A 17652-nucleotide genomic window follows, 5' to 3' on the forward strand; every position below is an offset into this window, starting at 1 on the left:
CCACTGAAACAAGCAGTCAGAGAACAACACAAATGCTGAGTGTGGAGCCAAACCTGTCTCCTCTTGGCCAACTTTCAGGCTTGGACCACTGATTATGTAGACATGACCCTACCAGGCACATCCCATCAAAGCCATTTCTGTTTGAACTTCTCCCGAGATAACCTGTTGGGGTCCAGCACAGAGAAAGTAGCCAAAGTTGTGGAGGAGATGGAGGGTGAGGATAATGGAAACCGGGCCCCTTGGGAGAGTGGAGAATGGCAGGAGGAAGGGACCCCAGGAAGGAAGGGGGCTGGGAGCCAGAGTTGTCCAAAGGAGGCTACTGCTGGCCGAGTCAGCAAGCTAGTGACAGGGAAGTAAGGGTGCTTTGCGCGAAAGTGCTGTACAAGTTTATGTTAGTCCAGGTTCTCCTAAAGCAAAGCCAAAACAAGAACCCCAGGAGGTAGGGCCCTGGGGAGGGGACAGAGAAGGAGGGAAACCAAAACCACCTGTATTATGCAGTCAGCCAGTCTGCCTGTCCTCAGAGGAGGCCATCAACTCCCAACTCGGGTCAAGGTTGACCGCACTAGAGCCAAGTCCCTGTCCTAGAGGACAAGCATGGGTTCCAAAGGGGTCCCCCAGAAGAGCATCAGTGTCAACAGGCACCACGAGCCCAGGGGAGCAGCTGCCAGGTCACCTCTGTTGTGCTTGGGTTGAGACAGGACACCAAGAGGACCACAAGCAGTGTGAAGCAAAGCACACAGGCCCATTCACTACTCCAGTGAAACTTGAGCAAGCCCTTCAAGGTCAAAGGGATTGGTTTAAATAACTTAGAGGGTCACCCACCAGCATGTGAAACAGAGGCCAGGAGTTGGACTGGGAAGGCCTGGAGAGAGGGAGCAAACTGTGGCATATCTTGGCTGAGGAGAGGTATGAGATGAGAAGGAACCAAAAGACTATCCCTAACTTGTGGGCCAGGTGAATGCCAAGTGGAGGCATCCACACCCCATGTCTAAATGTGTAAGAGCAAAAGATGCCCACTAGCTGTGGGGTCAAACATGTACTTCCCTCCACCTTGTATGCACAGGCTGCTGTACCTGCCTGGAACTCAGAATTCTCAGAATCTGTAGGATTCTGCTCTGCTGTGGAGCTCCAGATGCTGCCTTGCCCACCCTCTCCTTCCCACTGGCCTCATCTCACACCTAACAGAGCTTTCCTTCGCTCCCTGCCTGCTGACATGGCCTGCCCTCATGCTCGGGACTGAGTACCCAGGGGTACTGTTACCCATGGGCCAAGGGCTCCTTTGCTCAATTCAGATAGAAATCATGAATAAGCAAAGTGCAAATGCCCTAGTGCAGCTGCTCTAGTGTTACCCACTCTGAACTTTGAATGCCAGCAGCTCTCAGCTCCTGATGTTAGCAGCTGTCCTCTCTGCTCTCCAAGCAGCTGAAGCAAGCAGCTGCAGCAGTTCTCCAGGGGTCTTCAGTCAGTCAGAGGGAGCAGCTCACCCTTGTTCATGGTTACTCTCTGGCTGGAAGCCACCCACAGTGTTACCAGCTCTGGCTGCTGGCCACTTCTGGTGCCAACAGCCTTCAGTGTTACCAGCAACTAATGCAGCCAGCTCAGCCTACTCTACTCAAGATAGAATCACAAAGAGGCCAAACAAAGTCATCCAAAAGACGCTTAATGGGGTCTGATGCTGCAGTATTAGGAGAGGCAGTGCACAGGACAATGAAGGCCCAGAATGACCTGATGAGCATGAGAAGAGGGCTGCCTGTGCAGTCAGAAAAGCCAGGCCCACACATGAAGTCTCCTGCCGAGAAACCACAGGCTTTCTGCACTTTCATGCCAGCCGCTACAGGCCTCCTACCGTACCCTGATTGCCATGGTGGGGCAAAGGCTCCTGGGAGACCCAATCAGGGACATCAGAAGCAGCCACAGGGCTCAGAATCAGCCAGTCTGGAGGGCAGGGCCACCTGGGACAGTCACAGTGTGTCTAAAGCCACCACCGCCTAAGGCAAAGTCTCCCAGAGAAGTCACCAAGCATCTGAAATACCGGGAGCTGAAGGCGTTTGGGGTAGCCTTGGCTATCAAAGATGGAAAGGGAAAAAAATAAAAAGTATTTCTTGGGGGAGGGCCAGAGCCTTCTCTTCTGTCTCAGGAGGTTCTGCTCCTGGGTGTCAACCTGAGGAAGAGGATCAAGCCATTTGGACATGGACTCCCTTGACCCTCCTACCCTCTCACACTGGAGGTGGTCAGCATGGGACCCCCAATGGCATGAAGAACAAACCACAGTCCTCTTGCTAAGGCCTCAGAGAGGTTCTGAAAACCCAACATGACACTATGAGCAGAGGGGCCCCCAAAGGAAAGGAGGGGTGACACCGCTAGAGACACAAGCCAGAATGTAGGAGTAGGAACCAGGTGATGAAGGTAGCAGGAGCCAGCGCTGAATGTGCTCACGATGAGCCCAGTGCTCTGTGGGTATTTTAAAGGACGCTGAGCAGGGATGTGGAAAGGATTGCTGAGTTGGCCGTGGCCAGCCAGAGTCAAAGTCAGTGTGTATGTGATGGCAGGGTCATTTGGTTTGTGTGTGTGTGTGTCTGTCTGTTTTGCAGCACTCAGAAGCCCTACTTCAGCGAACTCTGATGCCTGGGTGGATATGTGATCGGTAGTGGGGACAAAGGGCCAGGGTTCAAGGGCCTGAGGACATAGTGGTGGACGTGATTAGCTCTGGGGTCCAGGCTGGATGGGACAGGAGGGGGTGCTAGGCAGGAAGAGGGCAGAGTGGAGCACCTGAGATGCAGCAGCAGGTAAGCTCAGGGGGAGCTGCAGAGATGTCGTCATTCACACACTGATTTCTGTGGCAGGGAGGGGATTTGGGCCAGGGGACATCTATCACCTGGAGACATTGTCCTTGCACATGACCTGGAAATGCTGCCTGAGAGACATTGCTTTTAAAAACACATAGCTAAGGGTACAAGAAGGTCCGATATCTCTGTAATCCAGGGGGTAGGATCTCAACACCCAAGCAAAGGGCTGGAATTCTGCATGGTCAGTGGAGGGAAAGAACAGAAAAGGTGGGCTCTGGGACAGGGAGGGGACACAGACAGCGTCTGCTTCCACCTGGCTCTGCAGCAGGGCCTCCTTTCACTCCCTGCACAGCCCAGGACCCTCAGCCCCCAACGGCAGCATATGAAGTAGTTCCAGTGCAGGAAAAGTTGGGGACCCTGGCAGGAGCAAACAGCTCTAGCCTGAACCCTCCACCCACCTTACTCAGATTCCCATAGAGCCTCACTCAAAATGAACTCATAATCAAAAAATTATACAACCCAAGGGTCTTAGATAAAATATGAGATTTTATATATAATTGTAAGGCCCATAGGAAACAATTCACTGTGAGCAAGAGTCAGTAGATAAATAAAAACTAAGATTACACTCCCACCCAAGACACTGAGTTAATACAGGCAAGATTAAAAAATAGATGTTAGAAATTACTGAGGAAGTTACAAAGGATAGGTAACAAAAGAATAAGACACCAAGCAAAAGAGCAGTTGATTATTAGAAGAACCAAATAAAACTAGAAATGAAGAATGTAGTCATTAAAAATTCAATGGGGAAGTTGAAAAGCATATTAGAAAATGTTATTAGCAAGAGCAAGACCGATCCAAGGAAATTATCCAAGTGTAGACCAGAGACTGCAAGAGATGCAAGTGCCCGTCCCCTCGGAGAGAGCAGGAGCCCACAGCACCCCGGCCAGTCTCCTTACCTGTCTGGACACCCATGCTCCCACTGGAAACAGCTGCAGGTGGCTTAGAGCTGCGTCCTTCTTGGTCCCAGGGACTTGCCTCACCTGGAAATGCTCAGGGCTTACCTCCATCTCCTCCCAGACAGGGAGCCCCCAAGCCTGGCATCCGGCTGTAGGGACAAGCGAGGCGGGACCTCTGGGACACACACCATGCTCCTGAGCTCCCCATGGGATCGGGCTGCTCCTCTTTTGCCCCTGCCTGGTCCTGCCACCCTCACTGCTGTAGGTTTTTCCTGCAAGAGCCCTCAATGAATTGTATATGCACAGGAATCCTTGCTCAAGCTCAGCTTTTGGGGTGCCTGATGGAAAACAAGGCACCAAGGACCAGAGAGTGGAAGAGGGACAAAATAATGGCCGAGGAGTTCTTAGGGTTGCTGAAGGAAGGGGCTCCTCAGATTCAGCAGACCCTGCAAGTGACAGACAAAAAGAATCCCACAGAGGATTCATCAGTGATGCTGGACAATGGGGGTAAGAAAGAGGCTTTCCTATAAGCGGGGGAAGAAGGGCCCAGACTGCCTTCTCAGGAAAGGCAGCTGGACCCAGCACAGACTTCCCGATGGAAGCCACAGAAGTCACAGGTTACATCTTTAGGTGCCCAGAGGAGGTCTGGGTGGGCTGTGGGTGGTGGACAAGCCTAGGGTTCTGCGCCAGCAATGCTGCCACCAGTGAGGAAGAGTCATGGCATTTCCAGGCCAACACTGGAGAGCTCACAACTGAGAGTTCCTCGTGAAGGAGCTGCCTGAGAATGCCCCAGCACAAGTCACCATCAGGGTGCCATGACATGGAGGCCAGTTTACTTGCAGGTCACAGCAGCTGTCCCTGGTGGCAGGGAGTGCCTGGGCCTCTGGAGGACGCTGCACACAGCACTGGCTGGATGCGGACCTGACGGCCACGTTGGAGAGGGCACACAGGCAGGGGTCGTGGGGTCCCAACCGGGTGTGTTAGCCACCTGTGGCTGCACAGAGACTCACCACAGACCGTGCAACCTTGGGCCACATGCCTCTGGTTCTGTCTGTGGGTCAGGAGCCCAGCATGTTTTCATAGGTGCCCGCACAGTCTCCTCAGGCTGAGACTGAGGTGTCAGCTGGGACTGGGGCCTTGCCTGAGGCTTGGGGTCCTCTTCTCCCTCCATTCTCTTCCTTGTGGCTGCAGGGCTGAAGTCTCGAGTTCTTGCTGGGTCTTTCACACTCTCTGGCACGTTCCCTCCACAGCAAAGCTCTCTGCCCTGCAAGGCTGGCATGGCACTGAGTCACTGGCACCTGCTCATATTTGCCTTGTAGCCCAACACATTGTCTTCATCTGTTTTCTGTTGCTGTAACAGAACACTTTAGACTGGATCGTTTATTCAGAAAAAAGATTTACATAGTTCACAATTCTGGAGGCTGAAAGTCCATGATCTGGCAACTGCATCCTCTTGGCTTCTGGTGATGGCCTCATGCTGCCCCATCCTGGCAGAAAAATAAGTGGAAGGGCCAGGGGCAAGTGCAGAGAGAGCATGTGGGCCAGAGAGGGAGGAGGTGCCAGCCTCACCTTTCACAAACCCCTCTCACAGGTGCTAACCCACTCTTGTGCAAACTGCATGGATCCCTGCCTGAGTCTGGAAGCCCACTCTTACAGACCTCTGCCAGGCCCCACTGTTAGAGACAGGTAAGTTAGGTGGAAGATGGCGCCGAACCCAAGTTAAACTCAGCATGACCAGGCCTTGGTCGGATAAGCCTGGGTGGGCCAAGAGGTAACGAGAAGCAAGTGGACAACTAAGCCCAGGAGTGGGACTAGTGAGGTAAGGAGGAGGTGCCATCTGGCCAGGGTGACGACTTCTGCTCCTACCTATCTGGAACAGTGTTTTCCTTCTCACTTTGTTCTTTTAATGAACCACCTGGATAGGATAGCAGGCAAGAGGCACCTTCAGACATGTTCTTGTTACCTGCCTCGACGCCTCATGGGCCCATTTCCCGTTTAAAGAAGCTTGTTTTAGTCCTGCAGGTTTCCTTAGTTTGACTCAGAGTTGTCTGAGCCCTGGTCCCTTTTCCATATAAAAACTCTTAGAGGGCCGGGGATTTAGCTCAGTGGTTCCACCACCTGCCTCACAAGTGCAAGGACCCGAGTTCGATCCCTGGTACCAAATAAAACCTTAAAGAATTAACATTCCAAGAAAAACTCTTAGAGTCCCCACGGCAACTCACATTTGGATCCCCCTCTGACTATTGGGAGCTATTCCTCTCTTCTTTATAGCACTCCCCGTGTCTGCCTACTTTGGCCTCAACTTCAGTTTTCGACTCTGTGAGACATGGATCCAGGCTATGCCAGTAACAACTACCTCTCAGCACCACTATACTGGGAACCAGCTCTCCAATTCCAGACTTTGGTGGCACAAACTATTTCAAACCATGCTCTTGTGATCATGGCCAGGGTTTGTGAATGGCCCGTGGGTTCCTAAACGATGCGTTTCCTAAATTAGGAGTGCACAACTAAATCTCTATGTACACAAATGTCACCATAGGCGTGGGATGGATGGGACAGGTCCAGGGAAGGCCCTGAAGTGACCTCCCTGCCCTTCTGTCCCTGATCTCTTGACCCTTGCTTTAGCTAAGACAGTAAGTCAGCTGCAAGAAAATGCCAAGCAAAGAAAGTCTGTGAGTAAATCTGAACCTGAGCAATGACGTAAAAGGAGGACAGAGAATCCCTGGGGGAAGATAACAAAGCAGAGCCCAAAGGCTTGAGGGGCCTTGGGTGTTCAGGCATTTTAAGTTCCTAGCATTGTTGTAATTTGTTAGCAAAAAGTACTTGTTAGCATTTTTAAAGAAAACACTAAAAGACTTGCAATGGAATCTACAACATCCAAAGCAGCAGAGGGGGCAGAGAAAAGGAAAATAAGGGGAAAATATTCATTAATCCAGTAGAAAACTGGAAAGAATAAAAGAAGCTTAGAAAGAAAAGGGCAAACAAAAAACTCAAATTAAATTAGAAAATAATTCCAAGTATTCAAGTGCATATTGGTATATACCAATATATCACAATGAATATAAATGAACTAAATTTTCAACCAAAAGCAGTTTGTCAGATTGTATTTAAAAATAAAAGCCATCTTCCTACTTTTTTGAAAATGCTACCAGTGAAATATTAAAAAGATGATAATCTGAGAAGAAAATGGGATTCTAAGCTAACACTAATCAAAAGAAGTCTCTGTTATTAAAATATCAGTCAAAAATTTCTACAAGGAAAGAAAGCATTCTTAGAGATAAAGGTGGCTGTTACCTATTGGTAAGGACATTTCTCCAGGGACATACAGCAATTTAAACATTTTATGTCATGTAATTTAGCCTCAAGATAATATAAAACGAGTATTTTTAATATTCCAAATGGAAATTTATAACCCCATAATACCGTACTAGAGAATATTCTTCCCATAACTGATATATGAGATTTAAATAAAAATAAGCTTTACCAATGTTCATATATTGAACCCTACACTCTGAGAATCCTAAATTAGGAAGTTTAGTATTCATGGCAGGCATTTTAGAGCATTTAAAAATACTGACCATGACCACACACTAGGCTACAAAGCAAATATCAACACATTGAAAAGAATCAGTCTCATAGATGACTCTCTTTTACTACAGTATGATAGGTTAGAAACCATTTAACAAAAGACAGCCCCAAGGAGATCTACAGGGAAACTATTAAAACTAATAAAATAGCAAGATTTCTGGGCATAAGATCCATATATCACAATTCATTGTGTCCCAATACATCAGTTAGGAACACTCAGGATTAAAAAAAGACACCGTTTGCAATGCAAAAATGTCATCATTCCTAGGGATAGAGCTAACTCAATGTGTATATTTGTGGAGGTGGTTGTGAAACTTCATTGAAAAATACTTAAAAACAACCCAAATGACTAGAGATATACCCCAAATTTTATCAGTTCTGAAACATGCTTTGTTTTACAGCTCAGATATGACTTAAAATTGCCTAAGTATTTGTCATGGATTGTTGCCAGCAACTTTTCTTTCCTCAAAACACATGAAATCCTGGTGTGTCTTTTCTTGATGACATCTTGGATACAATGAGGTGAATAAATACCATGTCCATGGATGTGAAGACTGGAGAGTGGAGAAGTGGTTGTTTTCTCTGATGAATTTTAAAACTTCAATGCTGGCTTTGGCTAGTCACTTCCAAAAATGTTTGACTTAAATAACGTTGAAAATGGATGAGGCAATTTCAATAAGGAACACAGGAAAGGTATCTCTACCAGACATCAAGATCTATTCTGAGCTTTTGAAATTTGCCCTAAAGTGTTGGCCCTGGGACAGATGAATAAGCAATGTGACAGAGTGGTCCAGACTGTCACACACACACACACACACACACACACACACACACACACACACACTATGAAACCTAATCTATGACAGAAATCATATGACAGAACAGTGGAGATGATGGTTCTTCCTTACTGAAAAGATAAATAAAACCAACCCCATACCACACATGTAGACTGGGCAGAAAATCAGTCTGCACTGGAAAAGTAAAACTCCAGATTTTAGAAGTCAGCATGGTTCTCAAGCCAATCAAGTTGACAATCCACCACTGTAACCATCGCATTCCTGGAACATACATCCAGCCAGAGCTGGAGTCTAGACCCAGGGTGGGCTCATTCAAGTGCATGCGCTTTAACCAGTTCTACAAACCGTTATTCCTCTCTTTAGTCCCAATCCCTGAGACATTTTTTCCCTACAATGATTTAGTAGAACAGGACTAATTAACATCATTCCTTTATTAAAATGAAGTCACTCTCTGCTTCGTAATACCAAAGGTAAGGGTCATTTAAAACAGTCCCCCTCCTTGTCATGCAAGATGTTGAGTGTGTTCTTGGGAGAGTCACAGGAAGTTTCCCTGGTGGTGTCTCCTTAGACAAGATACCGTCCATCCAAAGCCCAAGGGTGAGGTCCTTGAACCGTGGCTGACCTCAGCCCCTACCCAGGAATCTTTCACAGCAATCCATGCAATTGCTGTATAAACACAACAATAGGGCATCTGTTTTTTAATTTTAATTTTCTTTTTTCTCACTAAACTATTCAAGTGAGAAACATTTGGAGATTTATATTCAGGGCACAGGACCAAATGACATCTGATGCATTTCTTTGTTAAATATAATTAATTTTTCTTGGCTTTTTTCCCCATCATGACAATGCCGGATCTTTACCATTTATCCTATTTATAGGTGAATATTTATCTTCCTTGAGGATTCTCAGCCATAACCATGGAGATGCTGGTGGAGGAAGAGCAATTCTATTTCCTTTCCTGTTTGCTATCATAAAATAGGAGCCAGGTACTTTGTGTTACTCACTTTCATTTTTCCAAACAAACAAATAAACAAACAGGCAACCCTTGTGTGGCTTTCACTTTGTCTAAAGAAGCCAGCTGGTCTCACTCTGCTTCTCTCTGAGCAAAGGAAACACACAACACCCAGAGCTGGGGAAGTGTGGGTAGATGTGTGTGTGTGTGTGGGGGGGGAGATGGAAAAAATATTGCTGCTTTCTTTTCCTTGTTTTTTTCTTAGAGAAAGAAAGACTCCTTTGTAATACACATATCCCACAATTAGAATCTAAAGAACTGCAGAAAGGAAAACTGCATAGAGAATGTTATTTTTCCAATAAAAGATGTATGTGATCTAGCCCCTGGTGTTGGTTTTAAGTGGAGATATTGACTTCCAGCTGACTGATGAGTGGAACATCTTTCTCCTGAAATATTGATAGTAGATTACACGAAACCACAAACTATCTCCATAAAGCACATCATTTCTAATCCTAATGGTGTTTTCTTTCCTCAGGATGACTGCTACATTCATGATATGATGGCTTTATTCTATCTTGGGGAAAAACTTTTTACCATACTGCTAAATTAACTTGTCAAAAGGCTTCAAACTTCGGAAGCTTTTACAGCTCAATTCAGTGCTATTATTCAAGATTGAATGGGAAGGCCACGGACTGTAAAAGCTTGGAAAAAATAAATTTCACAGGCTTTCATAGACTGAGTGAAATACTTACCTTTTGTTCAGGTTGTATATCTGTATTGAAGAGCCTGAGAATAGCTGCATTCTGCCTATAAATCCCACTCTTCCCTGAAATACTGTGTGTTTGTCTCCTGCCCTTGAAGCTCCTCTCACTACCATGCGGGCCTCTTGACAACAATCCATCCCCAGAGAGCGAGCTTGGACGGGGGCACGCTCCAAGATGTGGGGGCTCAAGAAGGACAAAGACCCCCCAGCTCCCAGACTGAACCTCCATCTTTTGGATTCTTTTCTTCTTGAAACAAATTCACAAGGGCCTGTATGGCCAATTGCTGCTTGCAAACACAAGCCAACTGTCACGCACTAGCAAGGGCCACTTCTGAGGGTCAGGAAGGACACCTGAGATGTGGATGCCATTCCCATCAGCAGTTGCCATGAGTGTGGTCAATGGTGCACCACGCTGGCCTTCCAAGAATATCAACACAATCGATGGTTGGGTCAGTGCCACCACCTGTGTGGACTCCACTGGGAGGAGAAACCATGGGTGAGAGGTGGGGCTGGTGGCCTCATCTGTGTAGATGTAGCTCAAGACTGACATGGAGAAAACCCTTCCTGCTTCTCAGTCTAGAAGAGTTCCAGCAATGGGAAGGAGGGCCTTCCACATGACTAGCCTTTCCAGTCTCCACAGAATGGCCTCAGCCCATGGCCAAGATGCTGGTGTGGAAGCTGGTGTTGCCAGGTGGGATGTGCAATAGTTTTGTGGACTGAGATTTTTAAGATCTCTCTTCAGATAATAGGAACTTATTTCTGCGCCAACTCGAAATGCTCAAGATAATCAAAACATAGATTTTGTGGACTATCCCCCAAAGAGTTGGCAAGGTTGTTTGGAAATCAAAAGAATAGAAACTTGTCCCTCTATGCCAGGCTTTGTGGCAAATGGAGATGTCCTTTTGTCCGTGAGGCCACCTCACTCCTCTAAGCAGAAGAAACCTTTTGCTGAGCTTCTCGGAACGTGGCCCGCCTTCCTTACACGGCTTGGCCACTGCTGTCTTGCACGGTCTGAGGGTTACATGGATGTCTGCATATTGCATGTCTTACATGTGTGTTACATGTGTGTGCCTCCTAGCAGCCACAGGCTGGGTGGCATCTTACTAACTGCCCCCAGCTCAGCCCTACTCCAGTGGCTCTCACACACAGTGCGCCTCCAGGAGTGGGCCTGGGAACCTAGATTCCCTACAGCCCTTCATCCTATGGGATGGCAACCAGTACCATACACAGCGGGGCCAAGTAGCCCATGAACTAGGAAACTCTTGACAGTGTCTGTGAAGGAAAGACTTCAAGAAGGAATTAGGATTGGAGGCCAGGTGTAGCTGAGGCACTTGAGCAGGATGAGAGCATCCCAGGGAGGATTCAGAGGCCAGGTCTGGGCTTAGTGCCTCACTGCAGCCAGCACCTGCGCACACAGAACTGGAATCTGATCTCCCACCACCACTTTCTACCTGCTGGTACCTGAGGCTCTCCATACCTCAGGACAACTTTTGGGGCCACCCATGTGCAAAAAACATGGCCAGGGACAGGGAGTGTAAGATCAGAACCTGACCAGCCCGTGCTTTGCCCAAAGAGCATATGGAAATGTGGACTCTTGAAGTCAGAGTCATTTTTTTTTAATCAGGAGTGGACTTTCTGACTTAACAGAGATTCCTTCAATGTTAAGACCTTTTTCTTTCTATGTTAAAGGTTTTGTTAGAGGTTTCCTGGGAAACTGGAGATGTGATTTGCCAGGCCAGCTTTAACAAGGTCCTAGATTCTTTGTTTTTCTTTTTTGGTACTGGGGATCGAACTTGGGACCTTGCGCTTTCGAGGCAGGCGGCGGAACCAACTGAGCTAACTCCCCGGCCCCAAGGTCCTAGTTTTGGCAAGATGCACTCGTAGACCCTGGGCAGCATATACACATAGATGAACTCCATGGGTAAACTTGGTTTTACCCATGGTTGGCCTTTACCTGTCCATCTCAGGCAGTAAGAATATGTACCAATTCCCACCAGCAAACATAATTACTATGTATTGTAAGCATAAACAAACAAACAAAAAAGAACATGAGTTGTGTAGGAAAGAAAAGCAATAAAAAATATTCCTGATACTTCAAGAAGGATGGCTCCCTTGAGAACAGCATAAGCAGAATGTAAGTCAAGAAAGAAGAGAGAGCCAGGGATTTAGCTCAGTGGTTCTGCCGCCTGCCTCAAAAGCGCAAGGTCCCGAGTTCGATCCCCAGTACCAAAAAAAAAAAAAAAAAAAAAGAAAGCAGGAGCCAAAGAAAGAAGAGAGAGATGATATCACCAAACAGGTAGAGGGGGTCATGACAGATGTGGGGAGAATGTGCACACGCCGCGGCCACAGGTGCAGTGTGCTGTGTGTGTTTCCCAAGTGTGTGCAGAGATGATGGCATTAGGAGGGAGGCCTTCGGAAGCAATGCCCAGAGTCATGAGGACAGCGCCCTGCAGAAAGGGATTAATGCTCGCCTTGCTCACCTTCCTCCTCCCCAGGACAAAATACCCAATGCTGAAACCGAGAGAAGAGTTTATTTTGGCAGAGAGTTTCAGAAGTCTCAGGGCTTGAATGGTGGAAAGGCCTGGTGGGGAGAGTGGCTCTGGTCAGGCAGCCAGGTAGCAGAGTGAGACGGGAGGAGCTGGGGAGGGAGATGCACCCTTCCAGGTCATGCCCAGGGTAACGCCCCCTTCCAAACAGGCCGCATGGCTTGACTACGCACACAGCCGTGAATTCACCAGTGAATCGATCCACTGCTGAGTTCAGTGTCCCCATGATCCAATCACCCTGAAACACCTGAGACTTTGGGTGTTCTAAACCATAACAGTGCCCTTCTGAATGAGGTCTCCAAGCTCTCTGGCCTTGGGAGGACTCAGTGAGAAGGTGCTGTCTGTGACCTGAAAGAGTGCTCACACCAGACACCAGACCCACCAGCATTTCCATCTTGGACTTCCAAGCTCCGGAAATAAATGTTTGTCATTTAAACCAACCAGTCTGTGGTAGTCTGTGATGATACTTGGAGTGGACTGAGGCAGATGTATGCATTCAGGAGCAGCTGGAAGCTGGCTCTGAGTTAAACTGGGACCTGGCACCTGAAGCTGAGGAGCAGACTGGCAGGACCAGCTCTGGTGGAGGTCCACCCACCTGCCTACCAGCTCCTGGTCCCCTAAAGCTCTGGCCACTGCCGCATCACTGCCCCCTGCTGCAGCCCCTCCTCATTTGCACTGAGGCTGATAGGGAGGCCTGGGCCCTGCCACCATAGGAGTCTTCCAGGGGCAGGTGCCTTCTTCTCAGGGTGCTGAATCTCCAAGGGATGTGGTGTGGCATGAGCAATCAGATAGCTCCAGAGGCTCAGCAACCTCAGAGGTCAGTGGGTCTCTATGTCTGGATCCATTCAGGGCCCATGTGAGGGCAGCTCTGTTGTCTCATCCAACAGGCAAAACTTGTGCCCACCCTGCAGCTGGTGCTGGGGAACCAGAGGGTCCTCTAGGTGCAGGCTGAGTGTGGAACATGCACCAGCTCTAGAGCTCTCATTGTGAGCAGGACTGTGGCTGCCAAGTGGTGTCACTAGAGCCAGACCCTGGGTGAGGGTGGCCAGAGTTGAAGGAGGCATATAGTCCAACCAGGTGGAAAATGACTTTCAAGTTGTTTTTAAAATAGTGCACACCTATAATCGCACACCTATAATTGCTGAGGCAGGAGGATTGCAAGTTTGAGCCTAGCTGGGGCAACATTAGCAGGCCTGTGTCTTTCACAGCACTGGTCAAACTTGATATCACCTCTAAGTCATGTGGCAGCTAAGGTGGAGTGTCAGCTTGATTGGCTTGGGATCCACCTCAGGGATTGGTGGAGCACACACTGGGTGGGTCATACAGGCATGACCTTGGGTCTATATCTGGTTGCTCACCCCTTCCTCACTGGCACTATTCTCCTGCTCTGCTTCTCAGGTGCCATGAATTAAGCATCTTTCCTCTACTATGCCCTTCCATCATGATGTTCCTTGGAGCCAGCCAACCATGGATTGACTACTCTGAAACCATAAGCCAAAGTAAACCTTTCCTCCTTTAAGTTGTAGATGTTGGGTATTTGATCCCAGCAACAGAAAATCTGACTAATACAACCTATGATCTTAAATCTAGAACCATCTAGACTCCTTTATCACTGACCTTCTCCTCATTCTCTCAAGCCACCAGCCCACCACCCCTTGTCAGTCCTGGTTGGGTACTTTTCGAGTGGAGTCTCTTTAGGGATGATGCAGGGAGCTGGTGGCCCAGACCCTGCATGGAGGAAGACCTTCCACTGCCTGCTGATTACTGCTTCTGCAGGAGGCTCCAAGGGTCTTAGGACCAGCATGTCCAGCCAGGCAGCTGTGATGAGTAGACCAACCTCCATGTTCTTTATGTTGCATGTGGAGAAGCCCAGCACTCCATGGGTCAGTGTGGGGATTCAGTGAGCTGGCTGGTGGAGAGGCTTGAATATGCACCACAAGGCTCTCATTCTCCATTTCTCTTGTCCTGGCTCGAAAGGAAAAGGCTCACCACTGTCACACCCTCAGTACCCAGTTCTACTTTATGCCCCCTGCCAATCAATGCAGCCCCTAAAAAGAACTCTGGTGAATGCCATGCACCACTCTCCTGTAGGGCCATTAAGTTTCCACGCTGTGGTGCATCTTGCCCCAGAGTCAGTACCCTCTGAGCCCACTGCAGAGTTGCTGCAAGAGCACAAACAGCTTCCTGTGTTTGATGAGAGAACACAGGCAGAGACATCCCCCTGCACCAGCCCCAGGCCATCCCATCCACTCCCCATTCCGTTATTAACAGATGCCTGCTCATCCTGATCTGCACACTGGCCCCTAGGTCTAAGGAACAATCAACTCTGTCCTCAGCCTGAAGTTTTCATCATGATTTTTTATCGATGCTGGTGATCTCATCTCTTGTGGCCAGGAATTGGTCTAGGGGCAGTCAGGACTCCTAATTCAGACAATGCAGTATGAATGGAAAGTGGTAGGATTGGTCAATGGAGATGCCTTTGCTTTCTGCATTAAAGAGTATAGACCTGGATGGCAGGCCTCCTTTGCCCTTTGCTCTTCCCTATTTAAAAAGAAATGGAACATAAATGTGATTCTGAAAGTGCAGCAGCCTGCTATGATGAAGAAGCAGTGAGCATGAAGATGGGCATTAACTTGTTCCAGATACCAAGGCAGAAAGTTAGGCAGAGCCGTGGTTTCTGGTGGCACCAATGAGCAGTTATGGTGGCCTTTGGTTGTTCACCTCCAACACTTTTGTGTGTGAGAAAAGTAAACCCCGGTAAGTATAAGCTGTTGAAGTTTGGTCATTTGTTACTTGCAGCCTAAAGCATTCCTAATCAATAGAAAGTATAATTTGAAAATTATAAAAACACACCCAAAGGTCACAGGATTTTAATGGACATTATTTAGCACCTTAGTCACTTTCTTCATTGCTGGGACACAATACCCAAAGTTCCCAATTTAAAAGAGGAGAGTTTTATTTTGGCTCACAGTTTGGTCCATAGTTGTCTGTCTCCAAAGAAAAGATGGCATGAAAGAGGGGCATGGCAGAGGAAAAATTACTTACACTGGTGGCAGCCAAGAAGGAGAGAGAGAGAGAGAGAGAGAGAGAGAGGGAGAAGAGAGGAGCCAGGAAGGGGCATACACCCTTCTAGATCATCTCTCCAGTAACCCCCTCTCTTCTAACCAGGCCCCAACTCTCAATAGCACACTCAGCCTCAAACTCATCGGTGGATCAGTCCATTGATGAGCACAGTGCCCCCATGACCCAATGATGTCCCAAACACATGAGGCTTTGTGGGGCATGCACCCCAGATCCAAACCATAACATTCCACCCCTGACTCACAAAAGACTATTTCTTTATGAAAAATGCACTTAGTCCATGTCTGAGTCACTACAGTTTCAACAGTTTTCAGCACTGCTGAAAAGTCCAAGTCCAAAGTCTCCTCTGAGACTCAAGAGAAACTCTTAGCTGTAAGCCCTTGTAAAAATCAAAGAGAAAGTTAAACACTGCTGACATACAACGGCACAGAGTAAACATTCCCATTCCGGGGAGGAACGAGATAGGACGGAATCCCAAAGCAAACCAAGACTAAACTCCAGCAGGGAAAACACTGTATCTTGTAACTCTGTGTCTAGCACCCTGGGCAAGTTGTGGCAATAAGATATGAATTCCAGAGGACCTGGGCAGCCCGGATAGTACAGCACTGCTAGTTGAAGCCCTTGTGGCTTCTCTCTTGGGGTGGCTTTGCTCACTGCTTGTGGCTTTCCTCAGATGTTCCACGTTCCTTACTTCTCCAACTTCTTGGAGTCTGAAGTACATTTTTGGCTTCACTCTCACAGCTTTACACATTCCCATCTTAGGGCACACTGCCTAGCTCCCAAGACTGTCTTCTGAAATCTGGGTGGAAGCCTCCCTCACCCCATAATTCTTGCATTCTGCATGCCTGTAAAACCAGCACCACATGGATAATGCCAAAGTCTGCTGCCAGTTTAAGCAGTAGGTGGGCCCCCTTGAATCATGGCTACAAAAGCCTCTGAAAGTGTCTAGATGACTGAACACTGTGAAATGAGTCACAAGGAGCCAATTCATGAGCAGAGTACCATGGGGCTCTCTTCTCAGTCTTTTACCTTTTGACTTTTGATCCTAAAAAAGGTGGGATCTTGCTGATCCCTCCTGAAGGCATCCTTTCTAGTGTTCTGATGAAAAGCACTTGGCTTCTTTTTAAAGTTAATCTTTTCAGCAACCAATCTCTCCTTGGCCAAAACTTTATAGACCCCAATTTTACAGGTATTTCCTTTTTGGCAACCAGCAAAAATTTTCAGCTCTGCTTTTTGGTCTTTCTTCTCTTGGTAAATATGGCTAAAAGTTGTCAACAGTACTCGTGCCTACCCTCAACACTGGGCTGCTGTGAAAGTCCTTCCACCAGATTGATTAGTCTGCTGCCCTTAATCTAAGCCCCTCTCTAAAATCTGTAGAAAAATTTTCTTCCACAGCATAATACACATAGTCCTGAGTTCAACTGCCAATGGAGACCTTGTCGCCAAATGAAACCTCCTAAGCTTGGCCTTTACTATCTACATTTCTTTGAGCATTCTATTCTGAGCTCTGACCAATATTGCCCATAAAACTCAGCTTATAGCATTCTAGAGCTTCTTTATCTGGCATCTTGAAACTTTTCCAAACTCCTCCCATGAACCAGTTCCAAAGGCTTATGAGCCACATGGTCAAGTTGTCACAGTAATAAATCCACTTCATGGTACCAAACTATTTTGGTCATTTTCTTATCACTGAGACACAATAACTGACACTCATAAATTAAAGGAGCAGAGGCTTATTTTGGCTCACAGTTTCAGAAGTTTCAGTCCGTGTTCATCAGGCTTCAACTCAGAAATGGCATGGTGGAAGGGCCTGGGTGGAGGAATGCTGCTAGTCATGGCAGCCAAAAGCAGAGAGAGAAGGGAGGCGCTGGGGAGGGAGAAATACTTCCCAAGTCAAGCCCCTACCTCTTCTGACCAGGTCCCACCTCTCAACAGCACACTCAGCCACAAACTGATCGGTAAATCAGTGTGCTGATGAGCATAGCACCACCACGATCCATGATCTAATCATGTTCTAAATACATGAGGCTTTGGGGAGACTCACCCCAGATTCAAACCCTAGCACTCAGCCTCTGTATCTAAAGAAGTCCTGTTGTATTTGGTCCCATTTCCATCTAGCACAAGAAACACTTACCCCCAAATATCAGTCACTGTTAAATCTGAATCTCAGGTGGAAACAAATG

The sequence above is a fragment of the Heterocephalus glaber genome, unplaced genomic scaffold (genome assembly GCF_053883595.1).
Source record: "Heterocephalus glaber isolate CG9 unplaced genomic scaffold, H.glaber_assembly_v1.0 deba00001004, whole genome shotgun sequence".
Classification (NCBI taxonomy): domain Eukaryota; kingdom Metazoa; phylum Chordata; class Mammalia; order Rodentia; family Bathyergidae; genus Heterocephalus; species Heterocephalus glaber.